The 16,082-nt window shown below is 43.5% G+C and overlaps 1 protein-coding gene across 1 annotated transcript in view; it reads right to left on the bottom strand.

The window, feature by feature from the left end:
• Positions 1-15,155, bottom strand: part of LOC121436448 (protein FAM193A) — a 125,462-nt gene extending 110,307 nt beyond the window's left edge. Inside the window, exon 1 of the mRNA XM_041636370.1 lies at positions 15,118-15,155. The gene's annotated coding sequence lies outside the window, so the exon portion shown is untranslated. The remainder of the gene's footprint in view (positions 1-15,117) is intronic.
• Positions 15,156-16,082: the final 927 nt, after the last annotated feature.

Below are 16,082 nucleotides of genomic sequence, written 5' to 3'. Positions count from 1 at the left end.
CCTTAGTGGCTGGAGAAACAATAGAAATTAAGGGCTCTTCCAGAAAATCCAGGTTTAATTCTCAACAGCCACACTGGAGTTCACATCCAGTCCCCAGGGACCTGATGTCCTCTTCTGGTCTCTTGAGGTATTGTATGTACATGGTGCAGACATACATGTAGGCAAAACATTCATCCACATAAAATACTTAAGGAAAAACTTAAAAATCATTAATGAGCCTTTCACAGTAATCTTCAGAGAAAATTTAAGCAACTTCGTAGGTGTGAAAGTCTGAATTCCATTCCCAGAACCTTCATAAAGGTGGAAGAGAGTTGACTCCACAAAATTATTCCCACATGCTTCAAGTGATAAAATGAAGGACACACACACACACACACATATCATATCATATGCACAATAAAGTGAAATAAATAAAAGACACCAATGAGTGCCAGTGAGATGGCTCAGTGAGTAAAACTCTTCTTGCTCGGCAAGCCTGATGGCCTGGAGTTCAAGCCTTGGAACTCTTTTATTATAAAAAAGAGATAAAAAGGGAAAGTTGATGCTAACCTTTTCATAAACTTATTTTCCCAATTACTTCTTTAATTCGAGTTTTATTTGCATACATACACACACACACACACTTTTCTTCTTTTAAAAATTTATTTTGTGCATTGGTGTGAAGGTGTCAGATCCCCTGGAACTGGAGTTACAGACAGTTAGTTATGAGCTCTTATCAGACAGTGCTCTTAACCCCTGAGTCCTCTCTCTAGCCCCCTTTTCTTTTTTAAGTCAAGTTTTGCTATGTTACCCAAGCTGGGCTCAAGCTTCCTAACTCAAGCAATAATTCTACCTCTGGCTCAGATATAGCTAGAATTACAGGTGTGTTCATTTTATAAATCTAAAATTACTCTAAAATAACATGTATTGAAACCTGGGCATGTGGGCTGGAGAAATGGCTCAGTGGTGAAGAGCACTGGTTCCTCTGCAATTCCTAGCACCACATGGCAGCTCACAAGGATCTGCTGCTCCAGTTTCAAGAGATCTGACGCCCTTACACAGATATACATGAAAACTCCAAGGAACATAAAATAAAAATTTGGTGTGTGTGTGTGGTGTAGAATAGAACCTGGGCTTGTGCTGGGGTGGAGCTCAGCAGGCAGATTGTTTGCTCAGCATTCACAAAGCCCTGAGTTTAGTACTCAGCACCAAATAAAATTAGAGTGGTGGGGCTTGCCTTGTAATCTCAGCACTGGAAGTGGAGGCAGGAAGACCAAAAGTTCAAGGTTATCCTCAGCCACACAGTAAGTCTGGGCGGGAGGGGGGCATGGGAGCAGAATGAACTAGGAACCAGTCTAGGCTGTGTAATGAAATTCTGTCTCAAAAAACAGAGATGGCTGGGTGGTGATGGTGCATACCTTTAATCCCAGCCCTCAGGAGACAGAGGCAGGTAGATCTCTTTGAGAACAGCTTGAAACTGTAGACAAAGCTAGTTCTAAGACACCAGCGCTACACAGAGAAAACTGTCTCATAAAACCAAAAACACAGAGAAAACAAACAAACAAACCTAGGGGCTGGAGAAATGGCTCAGCAGTTTCTTTGCAGATGACCCAAGTTTAATTTTCAGAGCCTACTCAGGGCAGCTCACAACTGCTCAAGGAGACCTAGCCCAAAATCCAATATATAAGCAAGTCTGAAACCCAGTTTCCCTGCCTCTATTTTCAAGTTCCAGGATTAAGGGGTATGTGCCATCATCAAGGGGGGGAAAAAAACTGGGGCAGGAGAGATGACTAGCACTTGTTGCTCGAGTAGAAGACCTGGGTTCAGTTACCAGTACTATATGGTGATTCCCAGCCATTTGCTAAACTTCAGTTCCAGAGGAGCCAGTGCTCTCTTCTAATTTTCATAGGCACCATGCATGCACATGGTATACATACAAAATACTCATGCATATAAAATATAATTAAAATTTTATTTAAATTGAAAATTGTTTAAGTTTGAAAATAAAATTAAAACTCAGGCTAGGGAAATGGCTCAATGAGTAAAATCACTTGCTGTTCAAGCAAGAGGACCTGAGTTCAAATTCCCAGCACACATGTAAAAAGCTGGGAACAGCTAAATATGCCTGTAATCCTAGCACTGAACACTGAGATAAGAGAAACATGGATCCCAGGAACTCACTAGCCAGTCATCCTAGCTAATTTCAGGTTCATTGAGACACTGTCTCAACAAATAACATGGACTGAGTCAGCAAGATGATTCAGTGAGTAAATAGCGCCTGACTAGCAATCCTGATGAGTTGAATCCCGTTTTCAGATTCCTTAGTGGAAGGAAAACTGTCGTCTCTGATCCCACACATGCTGTGGCATATGCGTGCCCACAAGTATTATAATAAACAATTTTCTAAATACTTGAATAAATAAGGTGGAAGTATCAGAGGAAGAAGACATTCCATGTCTTTTACTTATTCTTATATATTTGTGTACAAATCTTAATTTGTATATGTACACTTGATTCCAGTATTATATGGGAGGTTCAAGGTCAGTTTGAACTACACAGAGTAATCCTGTTTCAAAAACACAACTCAAAGTCAAAATAAACCAAGTCATACAGCAAATCATGAGTCAAAATATTCAAGAGAGGAGGCTGGAGAGATGACTCAGAAGTTAAGAGCACTGACTGCTCTTCCAGAGGTCAATTCCCAGCACCCACATTCCACAACTCGTTCCAGAGGGTCTGACATGCCCTTCTTTCCTCTGTGGGCTCCAGGCACAAACATGGTACACAGGCATACATATATAAGAAACACAAAATAACACTTTGGTGGGGGGTTTTCAAGACAGGGTTTCTCTGTAATTTTAGAGCCTGTCCTAGAACTCGCTCTTAGACCAGGCTGGCCTCAAACTCAAAAATCTGCCTGTCTCTGCCTCCCGAGTGCTGGGGTGGCATGCGCCACCACTGCCCAACTAAATAACACATTTTTTTAAAATATTTATTTATTATGTTTACAATATTCTGTCTGTGTGTATGTCTGCAGACCAGAAGAGGGCACCAGACCTCATTACAGATGGTTGTGAGCCACCATGTGGTTGCTGGGAATTGAACTCAGGACCTTTGGAAGAGCAGGCAATGCTCTTAACCACTGAGCCATCTCTCCAGCCCTAAATAACACATTTTTTAAAAAGTAAAATAAATAAATAAAAATAAAGGGGTGGGGCACTAAGAATATAGTTATCTCAGAAGCCAACAACTTGTCTCATAAGACTAGGTTCAATCCCCAGTATCCCTTTCCTGATATGGCCAGGTCAAACCAGAAGGCACTAAAGGAGACTGTCTGAAGTTATCTGACCAAGGATAAGAAATCAGTTATAAAGCATCCAGTTTAACAAGAGCTTTACTCAGATAACAGGAGCACCAGTGAGTAGAAAATAATGGTGGGCATGTCCATGCCCTATTGGCATCTCTGCCCTTGTTCTGATCTGAGAGGAGCACTAATGTTTATGGCCTCATCCCACACATCACTGATAAACAGCGGATGGCCAGGATGACCAAGATAAAGCTCAACATAAAGAAAAGCTGCCCATCCAGGGCTTCTCTACCAAGTTGGGCCACAGAAGAATGGAAAGAAGAAGAGTAGTTTCTGGAGCAGCTCATGTCCAGCAACTCAGCATATTTACTAAAAACCCAAATTTCAAACAGTACGGATACCAACAAACAACCATGTTTACATGAGGCAGACACATAAGGATAATAAAGGAGACACACAGACTCAAACATTTAGATGAAATAGACCAATTTCTTTTTCTTTCTTTTTTTTTTTTTTTTTTTGAGACAGGGTTTCTTTGTTGCTTTGGAGCCTGTCCTGGAACTAGCTCTGTAGACCAGGCTGGTCTCGAACTCACAGAGATCCGCCTGCCTCTGCCTCCCAAATGCTGGGATTAAAGGCGTGCGCCACCATCGCCCGGCTAGACCAATTTCTTGTCGACCGTTTGTACTAGTCAGCTGTTGCTGTGATAAACACCAAGTACCAGAGTTTAGGGAAGGAAAGGGTTTAATTTAGCTTCCAGGTTACAGTCCATGATCAAGGGAAGCCAAGTAAGAGCCCAAGGCAGGAACCTGGAGACAGGAACAGAAACAGAGATCATGGAGGAATTATGCTTATTAGCTTGCTCCCTAGGTCTTATTCAGTCCAGATCCAACTGCTTAGGGATGGCACTACCCAAAGTGGGCTGAGCCCTCCTACTGTAAGACTTTAAGACAATTCTGAAGCCATTTCTGACAATTCTGAATCCTCTCAGCCTCCGTGCCATAGTGCTTCCCCTCCTCCCCTGGGAACCAAGGACCTAACAGCTACACTCGCACGTACTCAGTTCCTGAACAATTACCCATATACGTATGCTTTGGTTCGGTCCCCTGGGAAATGGGGTCAAAATGACCTCTTACCTCATCTGATCTGGCAACAGCTCTCCAGTCAATTATTGGTAATAGTCCTTTCAAATAAGCCAATCAGAATAGTCAAAGAACAACCCCCCTTGCTTCTGTGACCCCTTTAAAAGTAGACTGTACCCTCCTCGTTAGTATAGTGGTGAAAAAAAAAAGTAGACTGTACCCACTATTCGAGGTCTCTCGGCTTCCCGAATGCTGGGGGACCCTGTCATGACAGAATTAATAAAATCCTCATGCTTTTGCATCGGCTGTGGTGTATGAGATGGTCTCTGGCGACTGACTCCTTCTCGGTGTTTGGACGCTAGAGTCCAACACTACATCAATTAAGAAAATGCCCCACAGGCCAATCTGATGGAGGAAATTCTTCAACTGAGGTTCAGTCTTCCCAAGTATATCAAGTTGACAACCAAGATTAGCCATCACACCACTAAACTACTGAAACAGACAAGAAAGAAACAACTTCAAAAGCCAGGCATGGTGGCATACACCTTTGATCCCAGTACTCCAGGGGTGGAGACAAGAGGCAGACAGATATCTGTAGGTTCGAGGCCAGCATGGTCTACTAATAGAGTTCCAGGGCTTTTGCACAGAGATACCCAGTCTCAAGAAACCAAAATAAAACATAAAAAAAACATAAAACATAAATAAATAAATAGGAAAGAAGGACGGACAAACAAACGCCAACCTTCCTTATTTATGAAGTCAATATTATATACTAATACCAACTCAGGCAGGAGCAATATAAATTTTTAGAAAATTAATAACATACTTCATGATGCAGCAACACTCATTGAAATATCAGTACTAGCCAGGTGGTATTGGCACGTGCCTTTAATCCCAGCACTGAGGAGGCAGAGGCAGGCAGGTCTCTGAGTTCCAAGCCAGCCTGGTCTACAAAGTGAGTTCCAGGCGAGCCAGGACTGTCACACAGAGAAACCCTATCTTGAAAAACCACACACAAAAAAAGGAAAAGAAAAAAGGAAGAAAAATAAATATCAGTATTAGCTAGCAAAAAAATATCAGTACTAGCTCACCAAAAAAAAAAAAACCAAAAATATTGGCAATTAAAATGAATAATATGCTATAACCACAAATGAATTTAATTCATGAATACAAAGCAAATTTTGGTTCAATATCCAAAATCAGCAATGCTATTAATACATGGATAGCATAGAGAGAAACAAACATAATCAATTAGTAAAAACCTCATTTCTGAAAATTGAATGACTGCTAATAAAACTCTCAACAAACTAGAAATGGGAACTTCTTTAATATAATGAGCATCTACACCCACCAAAAAAAAAAAGCCCACAACAAATACACAGAATGGTTAAAATCCACAAGTCTTTTCCCTAAATTCAGAAAAAAGCAGTAATCTCACTCTCACCACTCCTAGATGCTGCTGTACTAAAAATCCTAGCCAGTATAATGAGAATAAATCAATCAAACAGGGCAATGGTAGTGGACGCCTTTAATCCCAGCAGCACTCAGGGAAGCAGAGGCAGGCAGATCTCTGTGAGTTCAGGGTCAGCCTGTTCAACAGAGTGAGTTCCAGGACAGTCAGAGCTACACACAGAGAAACCCTGTCTCGAAAGGCCAAACAAACAAAAACAAACAAACAAAAAAAAAAAACAAGAATAAATCAGTCAGCTGGGCAGTGGTAGAGCATACCTTTCAGTTCAAGGATAGCCTGATCTACAGACTGAATTCAAGGACAGCCAGGGATACCTGAAGGAACCCTGTCTAGAAAAACCCAATAAATAAATAAGTAAGTAAATCAGCTGGGAGTCGTAGTGCATGCCTTTAGTGCCAGCACATCATGTACTAGGTTCTAATCATAGTTCTATATGTTAGCAATGAGTAATTGAAAATTAAAAATTTGAAAAACATCAGGCTAGAGAAACGGCTCAGTGATTAAGAGCACTTCCAGAGGTTCTGAGTTTAATCCCCAACAACCACATGGTGGTCCACAACCATCTATAGTGGGATCTGATGCCCTCTTCTGGCATGAAGTTAAACATGCAGAAAGAGCAAATTATACTTAAAAAAATATATTTGCAATATTTAGAAGGGGTGGGAGTGGGGCACCAAGAGGTAGAAGAAGAGGTAAAAGTACTATTGGTCAAGGAATGGCAAGTGTGTCAGAGTGTGTGGCATGCAGAAGAGGCCCTGGGTTCTAACTCTAGACTAAAAATAAAGAAGTTACTTGAACTAGTTGAGAAAAGTAAGATTTGAAATAACGAAATATACATTCATCTGAAACAACATAAGCTGTATGGTCTTTGTGTTACGTGCAGAAAATATTAATGAAAGGAAATAAAGACAACCAAATAAGCAGAAAGCCAATGCTACCATTTTCAACTTTTGAAAGATTCAAAATAATAACTGTTGCGGGGCAGTGATGGCACATGCCTTAATTCCAGCACTCAGGAGGCAGAGGCAAATGGATCTCTGTGACTTCGAGCCCAGGCTGGTCTACAGCAAGTTTCAGGACAGTCACGACTGTTACACAGAGAAACCCTATCTCGAAAAACCAAACCAAACCCAAAATAACTGTCAACTTACTCGATCTATGCTCAGATTTGAGAGTTTTTGATTCAAATCGCATAAAAACAACTTCTATATATTAACAAGCTGATTCTGAAATGTATGAAAATGACAAAAATTGATTAACTTTTTTTTTTAAGAGTTGAAAGAATACTCAACTCAATCTGACACTAGCTATGGAGCAGGTACAGCAAGCACATCAACAAAATAGGACCAATTCCTAGGCAGTGGTGGCGCATGACTTTAGTCCCTGCACTTGGGAGACAGAAGCGGTGGAGGCCTGGTCTACAAAGTGATTCCAGGACAGCCAGGACTACTCACAGAAACCCTGTCTCAAAAGAACAAAAAAATCGCCGGGCAGAATCCAAAGCTACAGAGAAACCCTGTCTCAAAACAAAAAACAAACAAACAAAAAAAAACAATGATCTACAGAAAAAGAAAATTGCTAGGGTGAATTAATTTTTTTCTTCTCTGAGAGTTAATAACTACTGGGGGTTCAGTGGTTAAAAGCATTTACTGCTCCTACACTGGACCCAGGTTTGGTGTCTAGCATCTACTTGGCAACTCACAAGTGTCCTTAACTCTAGTTCTAAGGAATCCAGTACCCTCTTCTGGTCTCTGTGGGCACCACCTGGCACATATGAGGGGCATACTCTACATAAAAGCAAAACACTCAAGAGTCAGGCTGTGGTGGTGCACTCCTTTAATCCAAGGACTTGGGAGGCAGAGGCAGGTGAATCTCTGAGAGTTTAAGGCCAGCATAGTCTATGAAGTGAGTTGCAGGACAGCCAGGGCTACACAGAGAAATCCTGTCTCAAAAAAACTGAAAAAGTGTCAATAACAGTAAACAAAATAAGAGACTAGATTTAGACTAAAAGGAAATGTCCACAAATCACATATATCAAAAGACTTGCATTCAGAATTATAAAAAACTTTCTAAACTCAAAAAGGTAACAATTCAACCAGAAATGGGCAGTTCTGACCTGGGTGGTGGTATGGTAATGAACACCTTTAATTCCAGCACTCAGGAGGCAGAGGCAGGTGCATCTCTGAGATCAGGCCCAGCTAGGTTTACAGAGCAAATTCCAGGACAGCCAGGACTACACAAAGAAACCCTGTCTCAAAAACAAAAACAAAAACAAAAACAAAAAGGCAGTTCTAAATAATACTTTTTCCAAGAAGATACAGAAACTGGATGGAAACAACACATGAAAATTGAAATTGTTAATACTGGGACTGGAGAGGCGGCTCAGTGGTTAAGAACACTGGCTGCTCTTCCAAAGGTCCTGAGTTCAAGTCCCAGCAACCACATAATGAGGCTCACAACCATCCATAATGAGATCTGGTGCTCTCTTCAGGCCTACAGGCATACATGCAGGCAGAACACTGTATACATAATAAATAAATAAATCTTTAAAAATTGTTAATATTAGTCAATAGAAAAATACAGATAAAAAAACCATGGTACTACTATATGCTATTTACTAAAATAAAGATGGGGCTGGAGAGATGGCAGCTCACAACAGTTGGTAACTCCAATTCCAGGAGCTCCAACACCTTTTTCTGGCTGCTATGGATACTCAGGATATATGTGATACACAGACATACATGAAGGCAAAACACCTAAACACACATAAAATAAATAAAAACTTTTTATAAATAGAAAAATGATTAAAAGAAAAACTATTGAAAATAGTAAATGCTAGAAAAGATGCAGAGCAACTGGAACTTTCATGCATTGCCAGAAAATAGTTGGTAGGTTCTCAAAACGTTACCATACAACTCAGTTCCCACTCTGTAGAGCCTTAGAGAAAATTTATGTTTACACAAGAATATGCATCCAAGCCGGGTGATGGTGGCGCATGCCTTTAATCCCAGCACTCGGGAGGCAGAGGCAGGCAGATCTCTGTGAGTTCGAGACCAGCCTGGTCTACAGAGCTAGTTCCAGGACAGGCTCCAAAGCCACAGAGAAACCCTGTCTCAAAAAAAAAAAAATATATACACCCAAAGGTTGACAGCAATTCTATAACCAATAAACCTCAGAAAAAAAACCCCAATGTCCACCAGTAAAAGAATGGATCAACTGTAGTACATCCATACATACAATGAAAAGAATTCAGCAGTGAAAAGAAACAAACTACAGATACATGCAATTTAGAAAAGTCTTGGTGCAAAAAAGAAAAAAAAAAGTCTTGGTGATCACGTTTAGGAAAATAAACCACCTCAAAAGGTTCCATACTGTAAGATAGCATCTACATAACTTCTTCAGGACATAAAATTATAGGGGCATGCCTGAAATCTCAGTATTTGAGAGACAAATACAGAAGGATTGTCACAAATTCAATTCTAACTGTTCTACCCAATGAGTTCAGGACAGCCAGAACTAATATAATGATACTTTGACTTTCTGAAGTAAGTAACAGTGCTGTCAAGAATAAAGAGCGAGCCGGGCGGTGGTGGCGCATGCCTTTAATCCCAGCACTCGGGAGGCAGATGCAGGCGGATCTCTATGAGTTCGCGACCAGCCTGGTCTACAAGAGCTAGTTCCAGGACAGGCTCCAAAACCACAGAGAAACCCTGTCTCGAAAAACCAAAAAAAAAAAAAAAAAAAAAAGAATAGTGAGGGGCTGGAGAGATGGCTCAGCAGTTAAGAGCACTGGCTGCTCTTTCAGAGGTCCTGAGTTCAATTCCCAGCAACCAAATGGTGGCTCACAGCCATGTGTAGTGGGATCTGATGCCATCTTCTGGCATAAAAGTATATATACGGATAGAGCACTCATAATAAATAAATAAATAAATAAATCTTGAAAAAAATGGTGCACACCTTTAGTTCTAGCACTCAGGAGGACCTCTGACGAGCGGATCTCTGAATTTGAGGCCAGCCTGGTCTACAAGAGCTAGCTCAAGGACAGCCAGGTGGTTTTACACAGAGAAACCCTGCCTCGAAAAACCAAAACCAAACCAAAAGAACAAGAATGGGAGAAAGAGTACGAATATAAAGGGATAACAATAGTATTTTTTTGATTAATGAAACTGCCCTGTGCCTTGACTGACACAATAACCTACACAGAGACTCCATATGTATTAAAATATCAAGAACAAGATTGGAGGCATGACTGAGTGGTAGAACACTAAGCATACACAAGCCCCAGGTTCAATCCTTAGGAACACAAAACTGGTCCACAGTCCTAACTTCTTAGGGAGGCTGAAGGAAATGCTAATGTGAGTTCAGGAGTTTGAGACCAATCTGGGAAACAACACAAGATCTGTTTCCCGACAAAAAATAATTTTGATATATATTAACTTATAAAAACTAGCCCACAGCAGTATCACTTAAGAAAGCTGACCAATTGAATCTCAAGTCACACCTCTACATACATGGCAACCCTATTCCCAGGAAAATGTCCAATTTAAACAGCGTCAATGCACACCAAAAGACAGAAAACTATGAGCTCATTCACATCAGCCATAAAGCAATCTCAACATCCATCCACATTAGATCAGACAAACTGAAGAACCTTCACAGTGCAAAGTGTACATGCCACATATAAAACAACAATCAAATGCAAGTATTACCCTAGAGTAACCTCAAATGTAATGTCAAGCCAAAACACTCCAGCACAAAAAGACCCTTTTGTATAAAACTCAGAAACAAGTGGAAGGCATGGCAAGGTCAGGTAGCACACCTTGTAGTGAATGATGAGGAACACAGGGCACTGGAGACACCCACAATGTCATGAAGCACTCTTAAGACTCTTCCACGACAGGGCTTTTTGTGGTGACACCTTTTCTAAAGGCCGTATAGTAGTAAAGTAAGCTGTTCTAGGTTAAACCAGGAATTCTAAAGCACCTCAAGTTCTAGATTTTTCTTCAACCTACTTCCTCAGACCGCTAAAGCAATGTGAACTCTAACAAGTACACCTTCACCGACTTCAAAAATCCAAATACATACCAGGCCTTGCACACCCTCTAAGCTCAGGATGCACTTGCACGATGGCCTTAATCCATTGTTAGCTAGACTCCTAGCATCAATCAGAATGAGAAGAAACTCACATTATTACAAATGTCCATAATTCCGTGACAGTTTTCTCATTTAAATTCTTTAAATCTGGGGGAGGGGGAGGGAAATGGGAGGCGGTGGCGGGGAAGAGACAGAAATCTTTAATAAATAAATGAATTAAAAAATTAAAAAAATAAAAAAGAAAGAAAGAAAAATAAATAAATTTTTTAAATCAATTTGAAAACTTCCTTTGACTCCTACCCTAAGTGGCATCCTTTTATAAATCTCACACAGCATTACAAAAATAGCCTTAAATCCCCATTCCAGCCCTGTGTGAGAATAAGTCACATGTAATCTGATATTCCAACAGCTAATAACACAGGTTGATTTCCATAACAGAAGAATTCTGGGTTTTGTAAGTGTACATGACTTAATGTTACTTATTTTGATATAAGGGAGATGTTTCAGCAGTTAAGAGCACTGGCCACTCTTACAAGGGTCCTGAGTTCAATTCCCAGCAACCATATGGTGGTTCACAACCATCTGTAATGAGAGCTGGTGCCCTCTTCTGGCCTGCAGGCATACATGCAGGCGTAACACTGTATATATAATAAATAAATCTTAGAAAAAAAATATAATTCTCATTATGTAGACAACTTTTATTTCTATACCTAATATCAAAACATTTAAGTGCCAAAGGGTGACAGGAAAAGCCTCCATTATTTTTATTTGCAAATAGTAGTACCATTCAACTTCCTGGTCTATAAATAAGACTCACTACAGAAAAGTTTGAAAGCTTGAATCATGTGGGAAAATAAGCTTCAGAATGCCCACCACGAAGTCTTTATGGACACTCTATGAGACTTTCCTATGTAAATTCATATGCATGCATAATTTTACAAAAACAGTTCTATGTTATAAATACCTGCAATCCTTTTCATTACTATATCATGAACATTATGGAAATCATATCTCAAAATAAAAATGCAAAATAATTAGATTTATTTTATTTCATTTTTGTTTTTTCTGAGAAAGAGTTTCTCTGTGTATCTTTGGCTGTCCTAGAACTCACTCTGTAGACCAGGCTGGCCTCAAATTCACAAAGATCCACCTGCCTCTGCCTCCCAAGTGTGGGGATTAAAGGCATGCAACAACACAACCGCCTTATATTTATCCTTGATACGCTTCTTTCTAAATGTTCACTAAGTGAGCCATCTAACTACTACGTGAGCTCATTAGAGTCCAAGACCCAAGTCCAACATTTTTAATGACAATTTCTCCATTCACAATTAGAAAAAACATCAATAGTTATCCTGAAACCAGATCTCTGATAAAGCCCAGCTCACCATTCTGAAATAAAATGGCCAGAATCATACTTCATCTACCGACTGTCACCAAGCACTGTTTAGAATCTTCCCTGCATTTACTTGTTTAATTCTTTTTTTTAAAAATATTTATTTATTTATTAGGTATACAGTATTCTTTCTGCGTGTATGCCTGCAGGCCAGAAGAGGGCACCAGATCTCATTACAGATGGTTGTGAGCCACCATGTGGTTGCTGGGAATTGAACTCAGGACCTTTGGAAGAGCAGGCAGTGCCCTTAACCTCTGAGCCATCTCTCAGCCCCTTAATTCTTAATTCTAGGATCTGTGTGCCCTGTAAGGAGTACAGGTCTGACATCATGCCCAAGAGAATAGAAACTTAAATTTGTACACGCACACACAGAATTTGTACACGAGAATTTACTTCAAGACCAATGACTGCTGGTTTCCTTCTCCCACTGCCCTTTTTTTTAATAGAAGCTCCCCATACCCAGAAATGTCCTAAATGGCTCAGGAGTCACCTCAGTGAAGGTGGTATAACCTACAATTCTGTGTCCTGAACATACAGCAATGTGGTTGGAACTCCCCACTAAGGATAAAAACAGCCCTTCCACTGTCTTCTCTCTTAGTCACCTTCTGGTTTGGTGACCTGCAGGAAACAGAGGATGCTCCTCAGGACTTCTGAGAAACACACCAAGACAGACACCGTTACCTGTTGACATTGTTGTGCATGCCAGTGCTGTGCCAGATAAGGCACTCAAAAAGTTTACCATCTGTAGGGAAACTGAGTTTTCAGAGTGGCATTAAGACCTCTATGAGGCCGGGTGATGGTGGTGCACGCCTTTAATCCCAGCACTCAGGAGGCAGAGGCAGGCGGATCTCTGTGAGTTCGAGACCAGCCTGGTCTGCAGAGCTAGTTCCAGGCCAGGACAGGCTCCAAAGCCACAGGGAAACCCTGTCTTGAAAAAAAAAAAAAAACTCTATGAAACTTGAGTGTGGTGTTGATACCTTTAATCAAAGCACTCGGGAGGCAGAGGCAAGAGGATCTCTGTTGAGTTTGAGGTCAACCTGCTCCACATAGTGATTTCCATGTCAGCCAGAGCTAGAGACCCAGTCTAAAAAAACAAAACAAAACAGGTTGCAAGATTTTTTTCTGGGGTTGCAAGGACATTTTCATCCCTCTTACCATGAAGACTAGTTTTCTATATGATTAGAACACTTTCAAAAACGTTTAAACTACAGACACTTTAATTTTTGTTTTGTCCTGTTTTTTGAGACAGGGTTTCTCTATGTAGCCCTGGCTGTACTGAAACTCACTCTGTAGACCAGGTAGGCCTGGAACTCAGAGATTCACCTGCCTCTGCCTTCTGAGTGCTGAGATTAAAAGTGTGTGCCACCACACCCGTCAAGATATTTTGAATTTAAAATACAGCAAAAGCCAATGTTTTCATGATGTAGGTCAAAATTCAATAGTGCACAGAGAAATCTGTGAACAAGTATCTTAATAACCTAACAGAGTAAAACAAAAGATACTGGAATAGCATTCTATAAACCTTTTTTGTGTATTTTTTTAAATGGTGGGTTATGGCCCAAACTCTTGATGCATAATAGTTCAACATAGACAATCTGTCAAAATTAATACTATGTATAAGGTTATCTGAGTTTGAAGAGCTACAAAAATCAGGTTATTTCAGGTAAATATTCCAATACAAGTTGTTATTACTAAGTCCTAGAATGAGGTGTAAGGAGTAAGGCTTCTACTTTGTTACCACCTGGTCTTCACTGCATGTACAGAAACCGGTGTACTTCACTTGAGCTCCAGCAATCACTAATAGCATTCCTCTAAAGGGTTTGCATAGGCCGACCTCCCAACAGAAACAAAAACCGGCCCTCAACGTTCTAAAACCAAAAGGCACAACCTCATCTAAAGCTAGAGCTCGCTTTACTGTCCGGAGTCGTGGAAAAGGACAAACTGGAAACTCAAGCCCAAGGCCAAATCCCAGATGCTAAACAAATTTAACAATGCGAGGGGAAGAAAGCTCCAACAGTTGCACCGAAACTGCAGAGAACACCAGGGAAAAATTTAAGTACTCACTTATTGCTGCACTTTCCTACAACAACATGAGCATCAAAAATCATGCCACACGCAATGCTTTATCTGCTCTCAACATATACTGTGCCAACACAGTATTTCGAATCTCTAGCAAAAAGGAAAAAAAATCTGTCTCATGATCTGACACCCAAATACTCCTCAAGCTTTTGGTTTCTTCATTGTGACTACCTCGAAAACAAGGTAACTTGTTTTAACAACCTTACAAGAACTTAACTTGAGAGAAACCCAAAATCATTCAGTGGCCAATCCAAGCAGTGGAAACGACCATGCTGCATCCCACGTACAAGCACTATCTTCTGAAGCAGAAATAAAGCGGCAGCCGTCCATCGACGGCATGCCTGCTTAAGTAAAACTGGAAATAGTTACCCCAGCCCTCGCGACTACACACGGCCGACAGTTCTGAGGAACGAGACCCCCGGCGACTCCCGAGAGCCGACGGGAGCAGCCGGACAAGGCAGCCGCGCCCGCAGCGCGTCAGGCGGCACACAGAAACTTCTAGGGGGCACTTTTCAGTCAGCCCCGAGGCCGCGGCGGGGTGCCCCGGGGGTCCCTCCGGCGCCGCCCTCTGAGCCGCTCGCGCCCGGGAAGAGCTGTCAGCCAGGCAGCCGCCGGCCCGTTATCCGCCAGCCGCGCCCGCCCGCCCGCCCGCCCGCCCAGCCGCTCGTGAGGGGGCGGTGGCCGCTCCCGCCCGCGGACCCTCGATGCTTACCTCGAAGTAGCCTCCGGCGGCGCCGCCCGCGCCCGCGCCCAGGGGCCCGTGGGCCGCCGCGCCGCCTAGCAGGCCCGCCGCGCCGGGGCCCGGGGCCTGGGGGCCGCGAAGCGCCGCCGCCGAGCCGGCCTTGCCGCCCGAGCCGCTACCGCCCGAGCCACCGCCGCCGCCGCGCTTGTTCTTCCGGCGCTTGGCCCCGCGCTTGGCGTCGGCCGGGCTCATGGCGGGAGGGAGGGACGGAGGACGGCGGGCGGGGAAGGGGCGCGGGCGGGCGCCGGGCCGCGGGCGGCGGCAGCGGCGGCGGCGGGCGGGCGGAGGCGGCGGCGGGCGCTGCGGCCGGCCGGGCGGGGGGCGCGGCGCGGGGTCTCCTCCCAGGCGGGGAGGGCGGGGCGGGCGGGAGCTGAGGGGCGGCTGCTGGCGGGAGCGACGCGAGTCTACCGGGCCCGGCGCCGCCGATGACCAGAGTTAGAGTCCAATATGGCGGACACAAGGGGAAAGGGATCCCAGTTTACGTCGGGGGAGGGGGAAGCAGCGGCAGGGGGAGGGGCGCGGGCGGCCGCCCCCCGCACTCCGCCCTCCCGGGCGGCGCGCCCCTGGCCTGGGACCCCGCCCCCGACGCCCCGCGCGGGGCACGCCGGGAGCTGTAGTTCTAGCCGCCAGCGGCTCCGCGCGGGCGGGCGGGGCGGGACCACGACTCCCGTAGGGCTACGCGCAGCAAGGCGTGCGGAGGGCGGGGCCAAGAGTGACGTCAGACACCGCACGGCCCTGTGGACTCTGTAGTCTGTGCGCGGGCGGAGCTGGAGGCGGGTGGGGTCCAAGGGGGTCGCGCAGTTCCGGTTCTGGTGGTATCTTGGCTCCTTGACTACAGCCTCCTGTCTCAGAGCCAGGTTCTCGTCCTGTTCGTAGTGGGCTCCGCTGACTTTAATCCAGTCCAGGTTCGAGCGTGCCCCTTTCACCTGCCGCTG

The sequence above is a fragment of the Microtus oregoni genome, unplaced genomic scaffold (genome assembly GCF_018167655.1).
Source record: "Microtus oregoni isolate MIOR12 unplaced genomic scaffold, Mior012 000049F_ref0000343, whole genome shotgun sequence".
In the NCBI taxonomy this organism is placed as follows: domain Eukaryota; kingdom Metazoa; phylum Chordata; class Mammalia; order Rodentia; family Cricetidae; genus Microtus; species Microtus oregoni.
The sequence above is the reverse complement of the archived record's forward strand: the minus strand, read 5'-3'. Positions and strand labels throughout refer to the sequence as shown.